This window comes from Nicotiana tabacum, chromosome 2, assembly GCF_000715075.1.
Source record: "Nicotiana tabacum cultivar K326 chromosome 2, ASM71507v2, whole genome shotgun sequence".
In the NCBI taxonomy this organism is placed as follows: Eukaryota; Viridiplantae; Streptophyta; class Magnoliopsida; order Solanales; family Solanaceae; genus Nicotiana; species Nicotiana tabacum.
This window is the reverse complement of record NC_134081.1, coordinates 122,267,571-122,292,279: the sequence shown is the minus strand read 5'-3', so window position 1 is coordinate 122,292,279 and position 24,709 is coordinate 122,267,571. Positions and strand designations below refer to the sequence as shown.

The 24,709-nt window shown below is 35.0% G+C and overlaps 1 pseudogene; it reads left to right on the top strand.

Annotated features, from left to right (window-relative positions):
- Window positions 1-238: 238 nt before the first annotated feature.
- On the top strand, window positions 239-23,045 carry LOC142167934 (uncharacterized; annotated as a pseudogene).
- The last annotated feature ends 1,664 nt before the right edge of the window (window positions 23,046-24,709 follow it).

Here is a 24,709-nt window from a genome sequence, read left to right as displayed (position 1 = left end):
AAATATTACTAAAGCCATTTACCCTCCTCAAGCACCTTTTGTTTTACCTAATAATACAGGTTTTACTTTTACTGCATTTCAAAAATTTATTGATGAAGATGTTGCTGCAGTCAGCATCGCAGAAATTAATAAATTAATTTCTCAAAATAATTATTTGAGCTTATATGTTAAGGTTTTGGGAGAACAGATTAGTTTTCTTGATAAAACATTTGATGATTTAACAGTTTTGATAAAAGATATGAGTACTAGCAAGAAAATAACTGATATTGCCTCTACTTCAGGAAGCAAATCAGGAGCTCAAACTGTTCTTACTAATATTCAAAGACCTCCTGAGATTCAGGATTTTAAATTTAAATCTTTTAATGATTTAGAAGAACTTCTTGATAAAAAGTTATCCGGTTTGAATATCAAACCTATTGATTTATCAAAAGATTTTGCTGATAAAATGGATGCTACTTTTGATTATAAAAATGATGTTTTGTTAGAGTTTAATAAACTCAAAAGTTATCCCAAAAAGAATAATAAGTTTACTGATAGTAGATATGCTGATAAACCTAGAATGCAGACTTATTATTACAATCGTCCAACTCCTCAAGATGTTTTAATAGAGGAACGTGATTGGAATCAGACTAATACGTCTTACAGTGGTTCCAAAATTTACGAATGGAATCTTGATGGTTTGACTGATAGGCAGTTAACTATTCTAATACATAGAATGCTTATGTATGCAACTATCTATAAAAGTGTGAAGAATACAAATAGGAATATTTGCAGGATGATTGTTGCAGGTTTTACTGGTCAACTTCGTGGCTGGTGGGACAATTATTTAACTGTCAAAGAAAGGGCAATGATTATTAACGCTAAAGCCATTGACGAAGGAGTTGATAACTTAGGCATGGCCCTAGTGGCAAATAGAGAAGATGCCGTTTATACCCTTATTCTTATTATTTTAGAACGCTTTAATGGTAGATTTACCAATCAGAATGAGACTGTCCGTACTCTTCTTAATGGCCTTAGATGTAAGACCTTAGGTGAGTTTAGATGGTATAACGACACTTTTATGAGTAGAGTGATGGAACTACCAGAGAATAAGATTGATTATTGGAAAGCTAAGTTTATAGATGGCCTTCCTTCCTTATTTGCTGAAAGAGTTAAGAAAGTTCTAAGAGGTAATTATGGTGAAATTCCATACAGAGACTATACCTATGGTAAGTTGATAGGAATTTGCACACAGGAAGGATTAAACTTGTGCAATGAATTAAGATTGTCCAGACAGCTTAAAATGGATAAGCTTAGGGAAAAATCCCAGTTAGGAGATTTTTGTACTCAGTTCGGTCTACCCGAGACTTCTACTCATAAGAAGAAGAAACATAAGTATCATAGATACCCAAACCAAGACAATCCTTATAGGAGAAAGAGATCTAGATAAAGATCCAAAGAAGAACGAGAAGCTAAGAAAGCCCATCGTAAGGCTACTAGATTTACCAAAAATAGGTCTAAGAGAGATCTAGCTGACATTAAGTGTTATAAGTGTGGTAAATTTGGCCATATAGCTCCAAATTGTAAGCTTCAAAAGCTGAAAACCTTAGGACTAGACGATGAGTTACGTGATAAGGTTTATGGTTTGTTATACACTTCTGGATCAGAATCAGATTATTATTCTAAGTCAGAATCCGAAGCTGAAATAGATTTACTTGATTTATCTGATAGTGATAAAAATGTAGATAATACTTGTACAACTTGAAAAGGTGATACATGTGCTTGTGATGATGAATTTTATAAATTACAATCACAATTTGAAAATTTGAATATGAAAACTATTACATATGATAATGTAATAGAACTTTTAAAAGAAGTTACCGATGAAAAACTTCGTGAAAAAATTATTAATTTGGCTGCTAGTTCAAGTTCTAATTCAAGTTTTAGTTTTGTAAAACCTTTTGAAAAAGAATTTGAATATTCTCCACCTTATTCTTTACTTGAGGTTAATAACCGTCTGTTAAACAAAAATGCAACTCCAACAAGAGATTCTTCTTCCGATGATTTGAAGGTTGAAGTTGAAAACTTGAAACGAGAGATCAAATCTCTTAAACAGAATCAGATGATTTGTGATCATAGGATTACTCAGATCGAGAAAATCAATTCTCCAGCTGAGAAATCTAATGATAAAAACAAAGGTATTTTTGAAAATGATATTGAAGAAAAACCTATTAGTTTTAATCCTAAACATGATATGTTTTTAGGAATGATGCAAATTATTACTGCTCACAAATGGTATATTAAATGTACTATTCTCATTGATAATAGTTTTTTTATTACAAACATTGCCATGATTGATAGTGGAGCAGATGTTAGCTGCATTCAAGAAGGTTTAATACCTACGAAATATTTTGAAAAAACTACTCATATGGTTAGATCTGCATCCGGACATGCTTTAGATATAAAGTATAAATTGCCTAATACGGGTATCTGTCAGAATAAAGTCTGTATTTCCCATTTCTTTTTCTTGGTTAAAAACCAGTTATACCCTCCAATTATACTTGGAACACCGTTTATTAACGCAATTTATCCTTTTACTAGCATTGACTCGAAAGGTTTTACTGCTACTTATAAGGATAAAGAGATTAGTTATACTTTTGTTACGGATCCAATAACTAGAGATATTAATGCTTTAATTGATATGAAGCAAAAACATGTTGATTCTTTATAATTAGAATTATTTAGTATGAATATATTTGATACTTTAAATTCTACTAAAGTACAGGAAAAAATCAAATTGATTTCCGAACAGATTGCTGTTGATATTTGTGCTGAGCATCCTAGTGCTTTTTCGAAAAAAACATATTGTCACTCTTCCATATGAAGACAATTTCTCTGAGGATGATATTCCTGCTAAATCTTGACCTTGTCAGATGAACGCAGAATTAGTAGAATTTTGCAAAAAAGAGATTGATAGCTTGCTACAAAAGGGTTTGATAAAACCCTCAAAATCTCCTTGGTCTTGTACAGCTTTTTACGTTAATATCGCAGCTGAAAAGGAACGTGGTATTCCTAGATTGGTCATTAATTATAAACCCTTGAATAAATATTTGAAGTGGGTTATGTATCCTATTCCTAATAAAAGAGATTTATTGTCTAGATTATATGATGCCAATATATTTTCAAAATTCGATTTAAAATCTGGATATTGGCAGATTCAAATATTTAAAGAGCATACTTATAGAACTGCTTTTAATGTTCCATTTGGGCAATATGAATGGAATGTTATGCCTTTTGGTCTGAAGAATGCCCCTTCAGAATTCCAAAAAATTATGAATGATATTTTCAACCCCTATCTAGATTTCATCATTGTTTATATCGATGACATTTTGGTATTTTCCAAAACACTTGAAATGCATATTAAGCATTTAGACATTTTCAAAAGAATTGTTATACAAAATAGTTTGGTTATCTCAAAACAAAAAATGAGTTTATTCCAAACTAACATTCGATTCTTAGGACATTATATTTGTCAAGGAAAAATTACTATTATTCAAAGATCGATAGATTTTGCTTCAAAATTTCCCGATGTTATTACTGATAGAACTCAGTTACAAAGATTTTTGGGAAGTTTAAATTATATTTTGCCTTTTTATGAAGATTTGTCACATGATTTAGCCCCCTTATTTGATAGGCTAAAAAAGAATTATAAAATTCCTTGGACTGATAATCATACTACTTTGGTCAAAAATATTAAGCAACGTGTTAAATCTTTACCTTGCTTAACCCTTGCTAATCCTGCATGGCAAAAGATTATAGAGACTGATGCATCTAATATTGGTTACGGAGGGATTTTGAAACAGATAAATCCCAATAATAAATATGAATATCTGATTAGATTCTACTCTGGTAAATGGTCTGAAGCCCAGAGAAAATACGCTACTGTGGCACATGAAATGTTAACCATAGTAAAATGTGTTTTAAAAGTTCAGGACGACTTATACAATATATGTGGTTATAAACCAAGGAACAAAATACATAATTTGATTATGTAAAGCACAAGTTTCATAAAATTCTTGAGAAATATTGTTTAAATCCTCTTTACTATAAGTATCAAAAAACCAAGTTTTAAACTGGTTCCATTTATCACTGAAAAATTCTTTTTGAATATAACCTCTAGCTTGTGACCTGGGACTAAAATCAATTTGGTGTGGAATCATTTAAACACCATTTAGGTCAAAATCCATCTCGTATGCAGAAGGAATATCCTTATCAGAAATATTATCACCATCCTGAACAATATTTGTCTGGGGGTTAATCTTAACCTTTTCAATTGGTTTAACCCTTTCAACTGGTTTATCTCCTACTTTTGTAGAAATTGTGTGCAAAGATGCAGCACGACTTCTAGATGGTCCATAGACTGGTTCAACAGGAGAAATATGTTGAATATCGGGTAACAGTCTACGATTTGTGAAAGAATGTCTATTATAATTAGAATTAATAGTAGGTAACAGTTTATTATTAGAAAATGACTGTCTACTATAAGTGGAACTATTATTGTCAAACTGAATGCAAATCCTTCCATCCAACTATTATCATCAAACTGAATGCAAATCCTTCCATCTGGATTTTGAGTAATATGAGAATGCTCAGTATTGCTGACAGCATCAGTTATCTGACTGGGGGATATAACCGAATCCAAAGTCCATGTAGTTGGAAAATTAAATTCCTCCCACTTAATAGGTCTCCTCGTGGTGACCTTAGACTTTGCAAAATTCGTTTCCACTAAAATAGTCTGATCAGATGTATCATATAATTTACATCTGGGGTTTAACGTAGATAGCAATTTGAAATAAATCCTATACGATAAACATATAAGTTCAGAACCAGGCGCATAATTATAACCATGCATTTTCACATTTAATGTTAATGCATCAAGTATATTAACATCAGATAAAGATAATTGCAGATTGGGTTGAGTATTAAAATATCTTGGGCCATTAACCCTTAAAGGGTTACCAGAGACGTTTTTAGCCGCTCTTAGAGATGCTAGAAATCTGAATTTTAGACATTCTCTAATGGGTTCTATTGAATCTACTATTGCCTACGGCCCAGTATATTTTAATACTCAACCCAATCTGCAATTATCTTTATCTGATGTTAATATACTTGATGCGTTAACATTAAATGTGAAAATGCATGGTTATAATTATGCGCCTGGTTCTGAACTTATATGTTTATCGTATAGGATTTATTTCAAATTTCTATCTACGTTAAACCCCAGACGTAAATTATATGATACATCTGATCAGACTATTTTAGTGGAAACGAATTTTGCAAAGTCTAAGGTCACCACGAGGAGACCTATTAAGTGGGAGGAAATTAATTTTCCAACTACATGGACTTTGGATTCGGTTATATCCCCCAGTCAGATAACTGATGCTGTCAGCAATACTGAGTATTCTCATATTACTCAAAATCCAGATGGAAGGATTTGCATTCAGTTTGATGATAATAGTTCCACTTATACTAGACAGTCATTTTCAAATAATAGACTGTTGCCTACTATTAGTTCTAATTATAATAGACATTTCTTTACTAGTCGTAGACTGTTGCCTGATATTCAACACATTTCTCCTGTTGAACCAGTCTATGGACCAGCTAGAAATCGTGCTGCATCTTTACACACAATTTCTACTAAAGTAGGTGATAAACCAGTTGAAAGGGTTAAACCTGTTGAAAAGGTTAAGATTAACCCCCCAGACAAATATTGTCCAGGATAGTGATAATATCTCTAATAAGGATATTCCTTCTGCGTCCGAGATGGATTTTGACTTAAATGGAGTTTAAATAATTCCACACCAAATTGATTTTAGTCCCGAATCACAAGCAAGAGGTTATATTCAAAAAGAATTTTTCAGTGATAAATGGAACAAGTTTAAAACTTGGTTTTTCGATACTTATAGTAAAGAGGATTTGAACAATATTTCTCAAGAATTTTATGAAACTTGTGCTTTACATAATCAAATTATGTATTTTGTTCCTTGGTTTATAACCACTTATTTACCACTTTTTATAAAAGTTTTGGAAAGATCTTATAAAGATTGGAGTGGCAATATTACTAAAGCCATTTACCCTCCTCAAACACCTTTTGTTTTACCTAATAATACAGGTATTACTTTTACTGCATTTCAAAAATTTATTGATGAAGATGTTGCTGCAGTCAGCATCGCAGAAATTAATAAATTAATTTCTCAAAATAATTATTTGAGCTTATATGTTAAAGTTTTGGGAGAGCAGATTAGTTTTCTTGATAAAAAAACTTGATAATTTAACAGTTTTGATAAAAGAAATGAGTACTAGCAAGAAGATAACTGATATTGCCTCTACTTCAGGAAGCAGATCAGAACCTCAAATTGTTGTTACTCATATTCAAAGACCCCCTAATATTCAGGATTTTAAATTTAAATCTTTTGATGACTTAGAAGAACTTCTTGATAAAAAGTTATCCGGTTTGAATATCAAACCTATTGATTTATCAAAAGATTTTGCTGATAAAATAGAGGCTACTTTTGATTATAAAAATGATGTTTTATTAGAGTTTAATAAACTCAGAAGTTATCCCAAAAAGAATAGTAAGTTTGCAGATAGCAGATATGTTGATAAACCCAGAATGCAAACTAATTATTATAATCGTCCTACTCCTCAAGATGTTCTAATAGAGGAACACGATTGGAATCAGACTAATACGTCTTACAGTGGTTCCGAAATCTACGAATGGAATCTTGATGGTTTGACTGATAGGCAGTTAACTATTCTTGTACATAGAATGCTTATGTATGCAACTATCTGTAAAAGTATGAAAAATACAGATAGAAATATTTGCAGAATGATTGTTGTAGGTTTTACTGGTCAACTTCGTGGCTGGTGGGACAATTATTTAACTGTCGAAGAAAGGGCAATGATTATAAATGCTAAAGCCATTGACGAAGGAGTTGATAACTTAGGCATGGCCCTAGTGGCAAATAGAGAAGATGCCGTTTATACCCTTATTCTTACTATTTTAGAACACTTTAATGGTAGATTTACCAATCAGAATGAGACTGTCCGTACTCTCCTTAATAGCCTTAGATGTAAGACCTTAAGTGAGTTTAGATGGTATAAAGACACTTTTATGAGTAGAGTGATGGAACTACCAGAAAATAAGCTGGAACATTGGAAAGCTAAGTTTATAGATGGTCTTCCCTCTTTATTTGCTGAAAGAGTTAGAAAGATTTTAAGAGGTAGTTATGGTGAAATTCCATACAGAGACTATACCTATGGTAAGTTGATAGGAATTTGCACACAGGAAGGGTTAAACCTATGCAATGAATTAAGATTGTCCAGACAGCTTAAAATGGATATGCTTAAGGAAAGAAACCAATTAGGGGACTTTTGCACCCAGTTCGGTTTACCCGAGACTTCTACTCATAAGAAGAAGAAACATAAGTATCATAGATACCCCAACCAAGACAGTCCCTATGAACCTAGTGCTCTGATACCAACTTGTCACGACCCCAAATTCCCTCTGTAGGATGTCGTGATGGCACCTAGTCTCTAAGACTAGGTAAGCCTATCAATGCGGAATAATAATAAATATCTGAAATAAATAAACTACAATTCAAACAATTTCAACTCCCAAAACCCGGTAGAAATAAGTCACAAGCTTCTAAGAATTTATTCTTAATGTCTCTATATGTCAAGGTCTAGATAAAATATAAGGAAGCAACATAAAATGATAGAAGGGGACTCCGGAGTCTGCGGACGCTGGCAGATATACCTCGAAGTCTCCGTGCACAGGTAACTCAATGACGTCTAGGCTGGTAAAATGTACCTGGATCTGCACAAAAAGATGTGCAGAAGCGTAGTATGAGTACACCACAGCGGTACCCAGTAAGTGCCAAGCCTAACCTCGGTAGAGTAGTGACGAGGTCAGGTGAGGCCCTACTGGAATATAATAATGGCATGGTAAAATATTTATCAATGTAGTAAAATAAAATGACATTGAAAATGAATCAAATAGTATGTCACATTTAATGACACCAAATAATTGCAAATAATATCTCGTGGAAATCAAAACAGAATTTTCTTCAACTTTATGAAAATCACAATAATAATCAAAGGCAACTACGGCCATAAATCAATATCAACAAGGGCACTCCCGAGGTACCGCCTCGTAGTCCCAAATCATAAATAAATTCACAATATCTCATTTCCTTATATCACCGCGGGAGCCTTCACAATTTATTTAAAGAAAATATTTTTTTCCGAAATAGCATCCCGCGTTTTAGCCACCCTTATCACACCGCATGACTTTTAGTAGTTCCCCTACTAGCCACGCGTATCAAGCCACCCTTATCTCACCGCATGCGTTTCAACACCCAGACCTTATACCACCGCATGCGTATCAATATCACAATATATCACAATTTGCACCTCAAGTGCTCAAATAATTTAACTTGCCAAAATAATTCAACAATAATATTTTTCCACAATAAAGAGCTCACGGCTCATGCCAAAATAAATCATCAACAATAGTTTTCCACAATAAAGAGCTCACGGCTCATGCCAAAATAAATCATCAACAATAGTTTTCCACAATAAAGAGCTCACGGCTCATGCCAAAATAATTCAACAACAATATTTTTCCACAATAAAGAGCTCACGGCTCATGTCAAAATAATTCATCAATAATATTTTTTCGCAATAAAGAGCTCACGGCTCATGTCAAAATAATTCAACAATAATATTTTTCCACAATAAAGAGCTCACGGCTCATGTCAAAATAATTCAATAATAATATTCTTCCATAATAAAGAGCTCACGGCTCCCTCCCAATGAGTATAAAAATATTCATGAGTAAATAATTTAGGAAAATAATATTTCAAAATCTTTACTACGTTGCTTCAATATCAAGTTTAAAATGTCAAATACTTTATATTAATAATATTTAATTTGAAGAAAATCAACCTTCAAATAATGCACAGAATAAAAGAAACCAAGTTTTAACTAAACAGGTAAAACAATTAGTAAGAAAAGATCAAACAAATTTGAAGTATATATCTCAGATCAATGATGAAGAATATAACAAGATAAAATAATTTAATAAATGCGCAACAGTGATCTATACAATTTAAAAATATAATCTTTCGCAATTTAGTCCGTGTACACACTCGTCACCTCGTGCACACGACTTTCAACACATTTCAATAATCACATCAATACCAATCCTAGGGGAAATTTCCCACACACAAGGTTAGACAAGTCACTTACCTCGACTTGCTCCAATTTAACCAAGTATTATGCTTTTTCCTCGATTTTCCGACTCCGATCGACTCGTATCTAGTCATAATTAATTCGATACAGTCAACAAAAATTATAGTAATCAATTTCATAAGAAAATATTACATTTTCATTAAAATCCGAAATTAGCTCAAAATTTGCTCGTGGGGCCTACATCTCGGAATCCGGCGAAACTTATATAATCCGACAACACATTCAATTACGAGTCCACCCATACCAATTTTACCAAAATCCGATAACAACTCGACCTCCAAATCTTAAATTTTCGTTTTTGGAAGATTGTTTGCAAAAATCTTGATTTTTCTTCCATAAATTCACGGATTCATGATGTAAATGAGTATGGAATCATGAAATATAATCAATATAGGATAAGGAACACTTACCCCAATGTTTTTCCGTGAAAATCGCCCAAAAATCGCCCAAGAACCGTGCTCCAAAAATCCAAAACGAAATGAATGAAATGAGCATTTTTGGTCCTTAAGTTTCTGCCAATCCGTCGCTAAAAGTCCATTTTTCGTCACTAAAAGTCCACCAGAAATAGCTCTACCAGTCTTACTTCAATTGATCATAACTTTATGTACAAATGTCCAAATGATAAATGGTTTACCTTTCTGGAAACTAGAATCCACCGACTACAACTTTCATGTTTTGCAATTATTCCGATTCTTTATGCGTTGTGAGATATAAGCTCCTAAAGTCGGCTGCATGCATCAGAATTTCTGGCGAAACCGCTCTACCAGCCTTCATTCAATCCATCATAACTTTCTGTACAAATGTCCAAATAATACATAGTTTAACTTTCTGGAACCTATAATCCAACAACTACAACTTTCATGTTTTGCACATTTTCTGATTCTTTATGCATTGCGAGATATAAGCTTCCAAACTTGGCTCCACGCACGGAATTTCTGCAACAGAAATTTCTGCAAACAGAAATTTCCAGCACTTTGTCTGAAATCCATTCCGTTTACCTTCCGAAATCCACCCGAGACCCTCGGGACCTTAACCAATTATTCCAACATGTCCCAAAATACCATACGAACTTAGTCGAGCCTTCAAACTACATCAAACAACATCAAAACGACGAATAACACCTCAAATCAAAATCAATGAACTTTGAACTTTTTAATTCTATATCTTGTGTCGAAACACATCAAATCAATTAGGAATGACTTCAAATTTTGCACACAAGTCATAAATGACATAACTAAGCTATGAAAATTTTCAGAATCGGATTTCGACCCCGATATCAAAAAGTCAACCTCTCGGTCAAACTTCCCGAAAATTCAACTTTCGGCATTTCAAGCCTAATTCTACTACGGACTTCCAAATAAAATTTCGATCACGCTCCTAAGTCCAAAATAACCATACGGAGCTGTTGTAATCTTCAAAATTCTATTCCGGGGTCGTTTACACATAATTTGACATCCAGTCACTATTTGAACTTAAACTTTTAATTTTTCATCAAAATTCCATATCTCGGGCTAGGGACCTCGGAATTTGATTCTGGACATACGCCTAAGTCCCAAATCACGATACAGACCTACCAAAATTGTCAAAACATTGATCCGAGTCTGTTTGCTCAAAATGTTGATCAAAGTCAACTCAGTTGAGTTTTAAAGCTCTAATTCACATTTTAATCCATTTTTCACTTGAAAACTTTTCCAATTTTTTTTTTTACGGACTGCACACTCAAGTCGAGTAATGGAAAATAGTGCTTAGATCACATAATTAATCATTAAATTTAAAGATGACATTTTGGGTCATTACATTCTCCACCTCTAAAACAAACGCTCGTCCTCGAACGGAGTTAGAAAAGTATATGAGCTGGTGAATAAGTGTGGATAACAACTGTGTAAATCATTCTCGACCTCCCAAGTTGCCTCCTCGACCGGATGACCCCTCCACTGAACCTTTACAGAAGCAATGTTCTTTGACCTCAGCTTTCGAACCTGCCTATCTAAAATAGCCACTGGTTCCTCAACATAAGATAGATCCTTGTCCAACTGAACCGAACTGAAGTCTAACACATGAGACGGATCGCCGTGATATTTTCGAAGTATAGAAACATGGAATACCGGATGACCGGCAAGGAGACTAGGTGGTAGTGCAAGTTTGTAAGCCACCTCTCCAACTCTCTCAAGAATCTCAAAAGGCCCAATATACCTAGGGCTCAAATTGCCCTTCTTTCCGAACCTCATCACACCCTTCATAGGCTTAACCCGGAGCAATACCCGCTCACCAACCATGAACGCAACATCACGAACCTTCCGATCCGCATAACTCTTCTGTCTAGATTGGGCTGTACGAAGTTGATCCTGAATCAACTTAACATTTTCCAAGGCATCCTGAACCAAGTCTGTACCCAAAAGTCTAGCCTCGCCTAGTTCGAACCAACCCACTGGAGACCGGCACCGCCTACCATACAAGGCCTCATACGGAGCCATCTGGATGCTTGACTGGTAACTGTTGTTGTAAGCAAACTCCGCAAGTGGTAAGAACTGATCCCAAGCACCCATCACACACGCACGAAGCATATCCTCTAGTATTTGAATAGTGCGTTCGGACTGCCTGTTCGTTTGAGGGTGAAATGTTGTACTCAACTCCACATGAGTACCTAACCCTCTATGTAAAGCCCTCCAAAACCGTGAGGTAAACTGTGTACCCCGGTCAGAGATGATGGATATTGGTACACCGTGAAGTCTGACAATCTCGCGAATATAGATTCGAGCCAACTGCTCGAAAGAGTAGGTAGTAATTATAGGATTGCAATGAGCTGACTTGGTCAATCTATCCACAATCACCCAAGCTGCATTGAACTTCCTCTGAGTCCGTGGGAGCCCAACAACGAAATCCATAGTGATCCTCTCCCATTTCCATTCTAGAATCATTAACTTCTGAAGCAATCCACTCGGTCGTTAATGCTCATATTTCACTTGTTGACAATTTAGACACCGAGCTACATATTTCATTATGTCTTTCTTCATCCGCCTCCACCAATAGTGTTGTCTCAAGTCTTGCTACATCTTCGCAGCACCCGAATGTATGGAGTACCGCAAACTGTGAGCCTCCTGGAGAATCAATTCACGAAAAGCCTGCCCTACATCCGTAATACATCTTCATCTTCAATAGTGACTTCCTTGGTATCGTCGTGCTGAACTGTGTCCTTAAGGACAAGTAGATGGGGGTCACCATACTGACATTCCCTGATACGATCATAAAGAGAAGATTGAGAAACCACACAAGCCAATACTCGACTCGGTTCGGAAACATCCAAACTGACAAACTGGTTGGCCAAGGCCTGAACATCCAAGGCCAAAGGCCTCTCTGCTACCGGTAAATATGCTAAGCTGACTAAACTCTCCGCCTTACGACTCAAGGCATCGGCCACCACATTGGCCTTCCCAGGATGATAGAGAATGGTGATATCATAATCCTTAAGCAACTCCAACTACCTCTGCTGCCGCAAATTAAGATCATTATGTTTAAATAGATGTTATAGACTTCGGTGATCGGTGTAGACCTCACAATGGACACCGTACAAATAATGCCGCCAAATTTTTAAGGCATGAAAAATAGTTTCTAACTCCACGTCATGTACATGATAATTCTTCTCATGCACTTTTAACTGTCTGGACGCGTAGGCAATCACCCTACCATCTTTCATCAACATTGCGCCGAGACCAATACGCGACGCGTCACAATACATAGTATAAGACCTTGAATATGTAACTAATACCAACGCTTGTGTCGGAGTCAAAGTGATCTTGAGCTTCTGAAAGCTTAACTCACACTCGTCTGACCCTGTAAATGAGGCACCCTCTTGGATCAATTTGGTCTTAATAGTTGTTCATAATCAATTACAGAATCGTCATTTAACCTCATGTTAACAAAAATCTCGTTGCAAACCTTCACAATACTGATAACTAGATGCGAGGCATAAAGACTTCATAATTATTTACTCGAATTAACGAGTCACATTTAACGCCACCTAGGCGGGCACCTATCTCGTAGGTTAAAAATTAATAATTACAACACGAATTTGACAACTATGCCCAAAGAATTTCATATAAGAATTTTCAAATAAGCCTAACATGCATGACTCCCTATTAGTACTATAGTACAAATTTAATTTCACAAGGGAGAACTTAAACACAAGAATTTTCCTCACAAGGATCTCGTCCTTATATAACTTCCACCGCAGCTCGTAGCCCGGTTTAAACATATCAATTTACATAAAAATGTGAGGATCTCGTCCTCAGTTCTGAATCACAAGTAATATGCACATCGTGCCAATTGAAAATTTCCATTTTCTCCTTTTAAATAATTTTGGTTACACCAAATCACAACACATAATGAACCCCACACCGGTAGGGCATATAATTCACAATTTGCAATTAATTATTCGGAATTTACATAAAAATTTACCAAAATGAGTAACAGAAAGCCACATTTAGCCTCGCAGCTCTTATTAGTGACCAACACGAAATGATAGGCGTAGTTATCTCCATAAAATCTCCCAACAGGGGTAAACACATAAGTAGATTATAGAATTATGAAGCTCACTCATAAGTGGAGCACAATAGGAAGACTCGTTTCGATATTGAGAACCGAATCAACTTAAGGAAATTATTCCTTTATATTAAATCGAGGTCGCACCTGTAACGACACCATCTGATGTAGCGACCTCCGCCATACCGTAAAACAAATAAATCAACGGCTGGGTCTCCACCTCTAGGATGCCTTTTACTCATATGTCCTTCACCCCTAACTGGTCGTGTGGGTGGTGTAGTAACTGCAATGGGGCACGTAGCCTGAGTGCTTTGATGAAATAAGTCTCTCCCAAGTTTTTGACAATTTTTCTCATGATGTGCCTAGTATCACCGTATTCATAACAACTCCTTTGCGGGTTAGGCTGCTCATATTGAGTCTGTGCCAAATAATTGGAATAACCATTGTAGGAACTCATGTCGGTGGTGCATTAAAAGAACTTACTGGAGCACCCCGAGTAATCCGATGTGCAGACTGGGCTGGACGACTGCCTGAGCCAAGTGGGCGGTGTTGCATTGGCTGGTCTACCCTCTTCATAGGCTTACCACGAACACTGGTGGAGAATTATCTCTCCCAAGGCAAATTTCTTCTTTTGTTATGCTGACTCAACACTGTTGAGCTGACCCATTTCTTAACATACTCTTTGATTCTTCTTTAGGGTAACCCTTACCCCAATTTATATACAACGATCACAAAAGTAGAGCTCCATACAGACAAATTTTGGCACGAACCACATAGTCCAGTATCTCGTCAACAACTATACTTACTCCGAAGCACTCCAAAATCCACAACAGTGACGTCCACGCTGAGTAGACCTTTTACAAATTTAGAGTTGTTTCTATAACTCCTTTGCTATTGAAGTATAGGATTATTAAGGAGGCGGACATACCGCAAGTCCCAACCTTATCCTCTACAAAATCTTAGGTTTTAAACATATGTAAATTTTAGGGAACCTTTCAGTACCACATATATACATTTCAGGCCAAAACTGATATAATACATGACCCCGCAATCCACCCATTGTTAGTGGACGGCGTGAAGTCATAGGTCACAACGTCTGATGATCCACAATAATAACCTTCACAACTCGTATAAATCAACCAGACACCAATGTCCGCTACACCCCGCACATGATTCACTAGGCGATCTCTCAATACGCCCACATCTTCAGTCGGAACCACACGTTAAGGCAATGTTTGAGCATCTCTGGCTCCCTCGTAGTCCATCTGCGGCATAACGAACCGTCGACGCACAACTGATAATGAGTGTGCAATGTCATACACGAGTGGATACAAAGGAATATGAGATATATGTTTCAAGCTAAATCAATACCGCACCATAAGGAATCAAAGAAGTGAATATTTTCCTAACAGTTCCATAGCCTCCCGAAGATAAGTACAGACGTCTCCGTACCGATTCACAAGACTCTACTAAACCTGCTTGTGACTCATAACACCTATGAACCTAGTGCTCTGATACCAACTTGTCACGACCCCAAATTCCCTCTGTAGGATGTCGTGATGGCACCTAGTCTCTAAGACTAGGTAAGCCTATCAATGCGGAATAATAATAAATATCTGAAATAAATAAACTATAATTCAAACAATTTCAACTCCCAAAACCCGGTAGAAATAAGTCACAAGCTTCTAAGAATTTATTCTCAATGTCTCTATATGTCAAGGTCTAGATAAAATATAAGGAAGCAACATAAAATGATAGAAGGGGACTCCGGAGTCTGCGGACGCTGGCAGATATACCTCGAAGTCTCCGTGCGCAGGTAACTCAATGACGTCTAGGCTGGTAAAATATACCTGGATCTGCACAAAAAGATGTGCAGAAGCGTAGTATGAGTACACCACAGTGGTACCCAGTAAGTGCCAAGCCTAACCTCGGTAGAGTAGTGACGAGGTCAGGTGAGGCCCTACTGGAATATAATAATGGCATGGTAAAATGTTTATCAATGTAGTAAAATAAAATGACATTGAAAATGAATCAAATAGTATGTCACATTTAATGACACCAAATAATTGCAAATAATATCTCGTGGAAATCAAAACAGAATTTCCTTCAACTTTATGAAAATCACAATAATAATCAAAGGCAACTACGGCCATAAATCAATATCAACAAGGGCTCTCCTGAGGTACCGCCTCGTAGTCCCAAATCATAAATAAATTCACAATATCTCATTTCCTTATATCACCGCGGGAGCCTTCACAATTTATTTAAAGAAAATATTTTTTTCCGAAATAGCATCCCGCGTTTTAGCCACCCTTATCACACCGCATGACTTCTAGTAGTTCCCCTACTAGCCACGCGTATCAAGCCACCCTTATCTCACCGCATGCGTTTCAACACCCAGACCTTATACCACCGCATGCGTATCAATATCACAATATATCACAATTTGTACCTCAAGTGCTCAAATAATTTAACTTGCCAAAATAATTCAACAACAATATTTTTCCACAATAAAGAGCTCACGGCTCATGCCAAAATAAATCATCAATAATAGTTTTCCACAATAAAGAGCTCACGGCTCATGTTAAAATAATTCAACAACAATATTTTTCCACAATAAAGAGCTCACGGCTCATGCCAAAATAAATCATCAATAATAGTTTTTCACAATAAAGAGCTCACGGCTCATGTCAAAATAATTCAACAATAATATTTTTTCACAATAAAGAGCTCACGGCTCATGTCAAAATAATTCAACAATAATATTCTTCCATAATAAAGAGCTCACGGCTCCCTCCCAATGAGTATAAAAATATTCATGAGTAAATAATTTAGGAAAATAATATTTCAAAATCTTTACTACGTTGCTTCAATATCAAGTTTAAAAATGTCAAATACTTTATATTAATAATATTTAATTTAAAGAAAATCAACCTTCAAATAATGCACAGAATAAAAGAAACCAAGTTTCAACTAAATAGGTAAAACAATTAGTAAGAAAAGATCAAACAAATTTGAAGTATATATCTCAGATCAATGATGAAGAATATAACAAGATAAAATAATTTAATAAATGCGCAACAGTGATCTATACAATTTAAAAATATAATCTTTCGCAATTTAGTCCGTGTACACACTCGTCACCTCGTGCACACGACTTTCAACACATTTCAATAATCACATCAATACCAATCCTAGGGGAAATTTCCCACACACAAGGTTAGACAAGTCACTTACCTCGACTTGCTCCAATTTAACCAAGTATTATGCTTTTTCCTCGATTTTCCTACTCCGATCGACTCGTATCTAGTCATAATTAATTCGATATAGTCAACAAAAATTATAGTAATCAATTTCATAAGAAAATATTACATTTTCATTAAAATCCGAAATTAGCTCAAAATTTGCCCGTGGGGCCCACATCTCGGAATCCGGCGAAACTTATATAATCCGACAACCCATTCAATTACGAGTCCACCCATACCAATTTTACCAAAATCCGATAACAACTCGACCTCCAAATCTTAAATTTTCGTTTTTGGAATCTTGATTTTTCTTCCATAAATTCACGGATTCATGATGTAAATGAGTATGGAATCATGAAATATAATCAATATAGGATAAGGAACACTTACCCCAATGTTTTTTCGTGAAAATCGCCCAAAAATCGCCCAAGAACCGTGCTCCAAAAATCCAAAACGAAATGAATGAAATGAGCATTTTTGGTCCTTAAGTTTCTGCCAATCCGTCACTAAAAGTCCATTTTTCGTCACTAAAACTCCACCAGAAATAGCTCTACCAGTCTTACTTCAATTGATAATAACTTTATGTACAAATGTCCAAATGATAAATGGTTTACCTTTCTGGAAACTAGAATCCACAGACTACAACTTTCATGTTTTGCAATTATTTCGATTCTTTATGCGTTGCGAGATATAAGCTCCCAAAGTCGGCTGCATGCATCAGAATTTCTGGCGAAACTGCTCTACCAGCCTTCATTCAATCCATCATAACTTTCTGTACAAATGTCCAAATAATGCATAGTTTAACTTTCTGGAACCTATAATCCAACGACTACAACTTTCATGTTTTGCGCATTTTCTGAGTCTTTATGAATTGCGAGATATAAGCTTCCAAACTTGGCTCCACGCACGGAATTTCTGCAACAGAAATTTCTGCAAACAGAAATTTCCAGTACTTTGTCCGAAATCCATTCCGTTTACCTTCCGAAATCCACCCGAGACCCTTGGGACCTTAACCAATTATTCCAACATGTCCCAAAATACCATACGAACTTAGTCGAGCCTTCAAACTACATCAAACAACATCAAAACGACGAATAACACCTCAAATCAAAATCAATGAACTTTGAACTTTCAAATTCTATATCTTGTGTCGAAACACATCAAATCAATTCGGATTGACTTCACATTTTGCACACAAGTCATAAATGACATAACTAAGCTATGAAAATTTTCAGAATCGGATTTCGACCCCGATATCAAAAAGTCAACCTCTCGGTCAAACTTCCCGAAAATTCAACTTTCGGCATTTCAAGCCTAATTCTACTACGGACTTCCAAAAAAAAATTCGATCACGCTCCTAAGTCCAAAATAACCATACGAAGCTGTTGTAATCTTCAAAATTCTATTCCGGGGTCGTTTGCACATAATTTGACATCCGGTTACTATTTGAACTTAAACTTTTAATTTTTCATCAAAATTCCATATCTCGGGCTAGGGACCTCGGAATTTGATTTCGGACATACGCCTAAGTCCCAAATCACGATACAGACCTACCAAAATTGTCAAAACATTGATCCGAGTCTGTTTGCTCAAAATGTTGACCAAAGTCAACTCAGTTGAGTTTTAAAGCTCTAATTCACATTTTAATCCATTTTTCACTTGAAAACTTTTCCAAATTTTTTTTACGGACTGTACACTCAAGTCGAGTAATGGAAAATAGTGCTTAGATCACATAATTAATCATTAAATTTAAAGATGACATTTTGGGTCATCACAATATAGATCCAAAGAAGAACGAGAAGCTAAGAAAGCCCATCGTAAGGCTACTAGATTTACCAAAAATAGGTCTAAGAGAGACCTAGCTGACATTAAGTGTTATAAGTGTGGTAAATTTGGCCATATAGCTCCGAATTGTAAGCTTCAAAAGCTGAAAACCTTAGAACTAGACGATGAGTTGCGTGATAAGGTTTATGGTTTGTTATACACTTCTGGATCAGAATCAGATTATTATTCTGAGTCAGAATCTGAAGCTGAAATAGATTTACTTGATTTATCTGATAGTAATAAAAATGTTGATGATACTTGTACAACTTGCAAAGGTGATACATGTGCTTGTGATGATGAATTTTATAAATTGCAATCACAATTTGAAAATTTAAATATGAAAACTATTACATCTGATAATGTAATAGAACTTTTAAAAGAAGTTACTGATGAAAAACTTCGTGAAAAAATTATTAATTTGGCTGCTAGTTCAAGTTCTAGTTTTGCAAAATCCTTTGAAAAAGAATTTGAATATTCCCCGCCTTATTCTTTAATGGAGGTTAATAACCGTCTGTTAAATAAAAATGCAACTCCAGCAAGAGATTCTTCTTTCGATGATTTGAAGGTTGAAGTTGAAAACTTGAAACGAGAGATCAAATCTCTTAAACAGAATCAAATGATTTGTGATCATAGAATTACTCAGATTGGGAAAATCAATTCTCCAGCTGAGAAATCTAATGATAAAAACAAAGGTATTTTTGAAAATGATATTGAAGAAAAACCTATTAGTTTTAATCCTAAACATGATATGTTTTTAGGAATGATGCAAATTATTACTGCTCACAAATGGTATATTAAATGTACTATTTTTATTGATAATAGTTTTTCTATTACAAACATTGCCATGATTGATAGTGGAGCAGATGTTAGCTGCATTCAAGAAGGTTTAATACCTACGAAATATTTTCAAAAAACTATTCATATGGTTAGATCTGCATCCGGACATGCTTTAGATATAAAGTATAAATTGCCTAATACGGGTATATGTCAGAATAAAGTCTGTATTCCCCATTTCTTTTTCTTGGTTAAAAACCAGTTATACCCTCCAATTATACTTGGAACACCGTTTATTAACGCAATTTATCCTTTTACTAGCATTGACTCGAAAGGTTTTACTGCTACTTATATGGATAAAGAGATTAGTTATACTTTTGTTACGGATCCAGTAACTAGAGATATTAATGCTTTAATTGATATGAAGCAAAAACATGTTGATTTTTTACAATAAGAATTGTTTAGTATGAATATATTTGATACTTTTAATTCTACTAAAGTACAGGAAAAAATCAAATTGATTTCTGAGCAAATTGCTATTGATATTTGTGCTGAGCATCCTAGTGCTTTTTGGAATCGAAAAAAGCATATTGTCACTCTTCCATATGAAGACAATTTCTCTGAGGATGATATTCCTACTAAATCTCGACCTTGTCAGATGAACGCAGAATTAGTAGAATTTTGCAAAAAAAGAGATTGATAGCTTGCTACAAAAGGGTTTGATAAAACCCTCAAAATCTCCTTGGTCTTGTACAGCTTTTTACGTTAATAACGCATCTGAAAAGGAACGTGGTATTCCTAGATTGGTCATTAATTATAAACCCTTGAATAAATATTTGAAGTGGGTTAGGTATCCTATTCCTAATAAAAGAGATTTATTGTCTAGATTATATGATGCCAATATATTTTCAAAATTCGATTTAAAATCTGGATATTGGCAGATTCAAATATTTAAAGAGCATACTTATAGAACTGCTTTTAATGTTCCATTTGGGTAATATGAATGGAATGTTATGCCTTTTGGTCTGAAGAATGCCCCTTCAGAATTCCAAAAAATTATGAATGATATTTTCAACCCCTATCTAGATTTCATCATTGTTTATATCGATGATATTTTGGTATTTTCCAAAACACTTGAAATGCATATTAAAGCATTTAGACATTTTCAAAAGAATTGTTATACAAAATGGTTTGGTTATCTCAAAACAAAAAAAGAGTTTATTCCAAACTAACATTCGATTCTTAGGACATTATATTTATCAAGGAAAAATTACTCCTATTCAAAGATCGATAGATTTTGCTTCAAAATTTCCCGATGTTATTACTGATAGAACTCAGTTACAAAGATTTTGGGATGTTTAAATTATATTTCGCCTTTTTATAAAGATTTGTCGCGTGATTTAGCCCCCTTATATGATAGGCTAAAAAAGAATTATAAAAATCCTTGGACTAATAGTCATACTACTTTGGTCAAAAATATTAAGCAACGTGTTAAATATTTACCTTGCTTAACCCTTGCTAATCCTGCATGGCAAAAGATTATAGAGACTGATGCGTCTAATATTGGTTACGGAGGGATTTTGAAACAGATAAATCCCAATAATAAACATTGATATCTGATTAGATTCTACTCTGGTAAATGGTCTGAAGCCTAGAGAAAATACGCTATTGTGGCACATGAAATGTTAACCATAGTAAAATGTGTTTTAAAATTTCAGGACGACTTATACAATCAAAAGTTTTTGATAAAAACTGACGCACAATCGGTTAAATATATGTTTAGCAAAGACTTTAAACATGATGCCTCGAAAATGATATTTGCAAGATGGCAGGCTCAATTAGCCCCTTATGATTTTGAAATACAATATAAAAAGGGAATTGATAATTCTCTGCCAGATTTCTTATCCCGTGAATATTTACAGGATGGAACCCCCCTGGGGTAGGGGAAGAGGAAGAGGTTGGGGAAGATCATCCCCACAGTCCAGAGGAAGATCATCACCTTCAGGATCGCCATACGGATCCACATCAAACTCCCCAGTTATACAAATGGGAAGAAAGAGTTTAACCAATGAGAGGATATCTCTCAGAGAAGAATCATCGATCGGACCATCTGTCCATCTGGAAGATATTCCAGAAGATAATCAGTTATACGCACATTTGCAGGCATATTTGACTGCTCAAAAACAGAAAGATACTTCTGCCAAGCAAAGTGATACTTTTGCTTCCATCACAAAAGATGACAATGATGATATCAAGTCATATGAGAAAGTGTCAAAAAAGGAAATGATATTTCTTTTAGAAAACTCTGACATTCAGAGAAAAGAAGAACCGTGGAAGATATTCCAAAGGTATTTAATAAATGGTATATATTATCCGGGTGAATCATACAAAACCCGCTCATATTATGAAACAATATTAACCAGTACTTGCAGTGCAAATTTTCAGCACTTTTCTGGGTATAGCACAGACGAGAACGTTTATAACTTCTCAAAGATTATAATTAAACAGATTATATCTATTGAAGACTGGGGTATATCCACAATGAAAGAAAGGCAGATAAGCCTTAACAAATCTAGAATGAATTTTACCTATTGGGATTATATCCAGGCATTTGATAAAGTGTTATACTACAATAATGATAGACACAAACATACTTGGTTTATTAAAGTATGTGTAAAGATATTTGCAGAGGCTGTTCCTAATTGGTTTCTGAACTGGTTGTCATACCACGGTCCAACAATAAAAATTTTACCAGATTCATTTCTCAGGTTATACAAAGAATGGATAAAAATTTCCCCTTTTATAAACAACTTATATCACTCAGATCATATTTGTTACCCAGATAAAATTAACCAGATTTATTTCTTTCTGGAATTCTCTATTCCCTGGATACACAGATGGAATCCAGAAGTCGGATTCACCGAAGAACAAGTCCCATGCTTATACAGGACTTTTTACAACAACTTTTGGGACAAGTTAATGAAGAAGGATCCCAAAACAAAAACATTATATGGTCAAGAACTCTTGGATTCAATCGAAATAAAAATCCAAGAATATTCCAGCAAATCTCAGAAAGAGGTAATTGATGACAGCTCAGTAAGGCATATTGCCAGAAGGATTTCCTTTCAAGAAGGAGATAAAGCAGAGATGATTAACAACTACTTGGAAGAGGTCAAAAGAAATTTACTTCATTCCATTAATCAATATGAGAAATCAGACACTTCTATGCAGAGTGAAACCAGCAACGATGATATCGCTGAAGATTCTCAACCCTTTGAATCAGAGAAAATACTGTCTGATGATGATTTGCATAATGCAGAAGAATTCATCCGCAAAATGAAAGAAGCGGAAAAGAGACCAGCACAGTGAAACAGCTGGACCCCACTCAAACAGTGAAGCCGCCGGACCCACAGCACAGTGAAGCCACCGGACCCCACTCAAACAGTAGATACACTGTTCATCAACAGTAGATACACTGTTTCAACAGTAGAAACACTGTAACAGGGACCCACGGGACCCACTTTTTACTGTTCATCGATTCTTTTCTTTTTCTATTTATAGGATTCATTCGTTCAGAAGAGAAAAAAAAAAGCGAAGTCGAGACCCTCTCTCTCTCTAAAACTCTCTCTCTCTCTAGAATTGTAAGTAAAGAGCTTGTAGCTGGTAGCTTGTAATAGAAGAACAAAAGTAAATAAAGTTTCAGTTCTTCATCTTCAGGGCCTTGCATCTTGGCCACAAGGTACACACTTCTTTCTTGGTTAGTTTTTCTTCTAGTCTCTCCTCTCTGGCCGTGACGATATCCGGCTAAGAGACATCATATCTATGTTGAGTATCTAACTTCTCTCCTATCTAATTATACTGGTGTTTATAAACATCTACATCATGCTTGTTTAACAAATGAATAGTCTGTTCAGACGAGTTCAAAGCTAAAGATTGCTCAGTTGTTTTAACAAGTTGTTTAGAAGAGAGTTTATCAAACCATCCATAATCATAGATTGTTCTAATAGGGACTTTAGGAATAGTCCATTTGTTTAACAAATCAAGGTTTTGTGGTATATCTACCTCTTCCAACCTAGTATTTTTCATACTAGTTTCTCCAAAATTCAGTGGCGTGATAAGGTTTATGGTTTGTTATACACTTCTGGATCAGAATCAGATTATTATTCTGAGTCAGAATCTGAAGCTGAAATAGATTTACTTGATTTATCTGATAGTAATAAAAATGTTGATGATACTTGTACAACTTGCAAAGGTGATACATGTGCTTGTGATGATGAATTTTATAAATTGCAATCACAATTTGAAAATTTAAATATGAAAACTATTACATCTGATAATGTAATAGAACTTTTAAAAGAAGTTACTGATGAAAAACTTCGTGAAAAAATTATTAATTTGGCTGCTAGTTCAAGTTCTAATTCAAGTTCTAGTTTTGCAAAACCCTTTGAAAACGAATTTGAATATTACCCGCCTTATTCTTTACTGGAGGTTAATAACCGTCTGTTAAATAAAAATGCAACTCCAGCAAGAGATTCTTCTTCCAATGATTTGAAGGTTGAAGTTGAAAACTTGAAACGAGAGATCAAATCTCTTAAATAGAATCAGATGATTTGTGATCATAGGATTACTCAGATTGAGAAAATCAATTCTCCAGCTGAGAAATCTAATGATAAAAACAAAGGTATTTTTGAAAATGATATTGAAGAAAAACCTATTAATTTTAATCCTAAACATGATATGTTTTTAGGAATGATTCAAATTATTACTGCTCACAAATGGTATATTAAATGTACTATTCTCATTGATAATAGTTTTTCTATTACAAACATTGCCATGATTGATAGTGGAGCAGATGTTAGCTGCATTCAAGAAGGTTTAATACCTACGAAATATTTTCAAAAAACTACTCATATGGTTAGATCTGCATCCGGACATGCTTTAGATATAAAGTATAAATTGCCTAATACGGGTATCTGTCAGAATAAAGTCTGTATTCCCCATTTCTTTTTCTTGGTTAAAAACCAGTTATACCC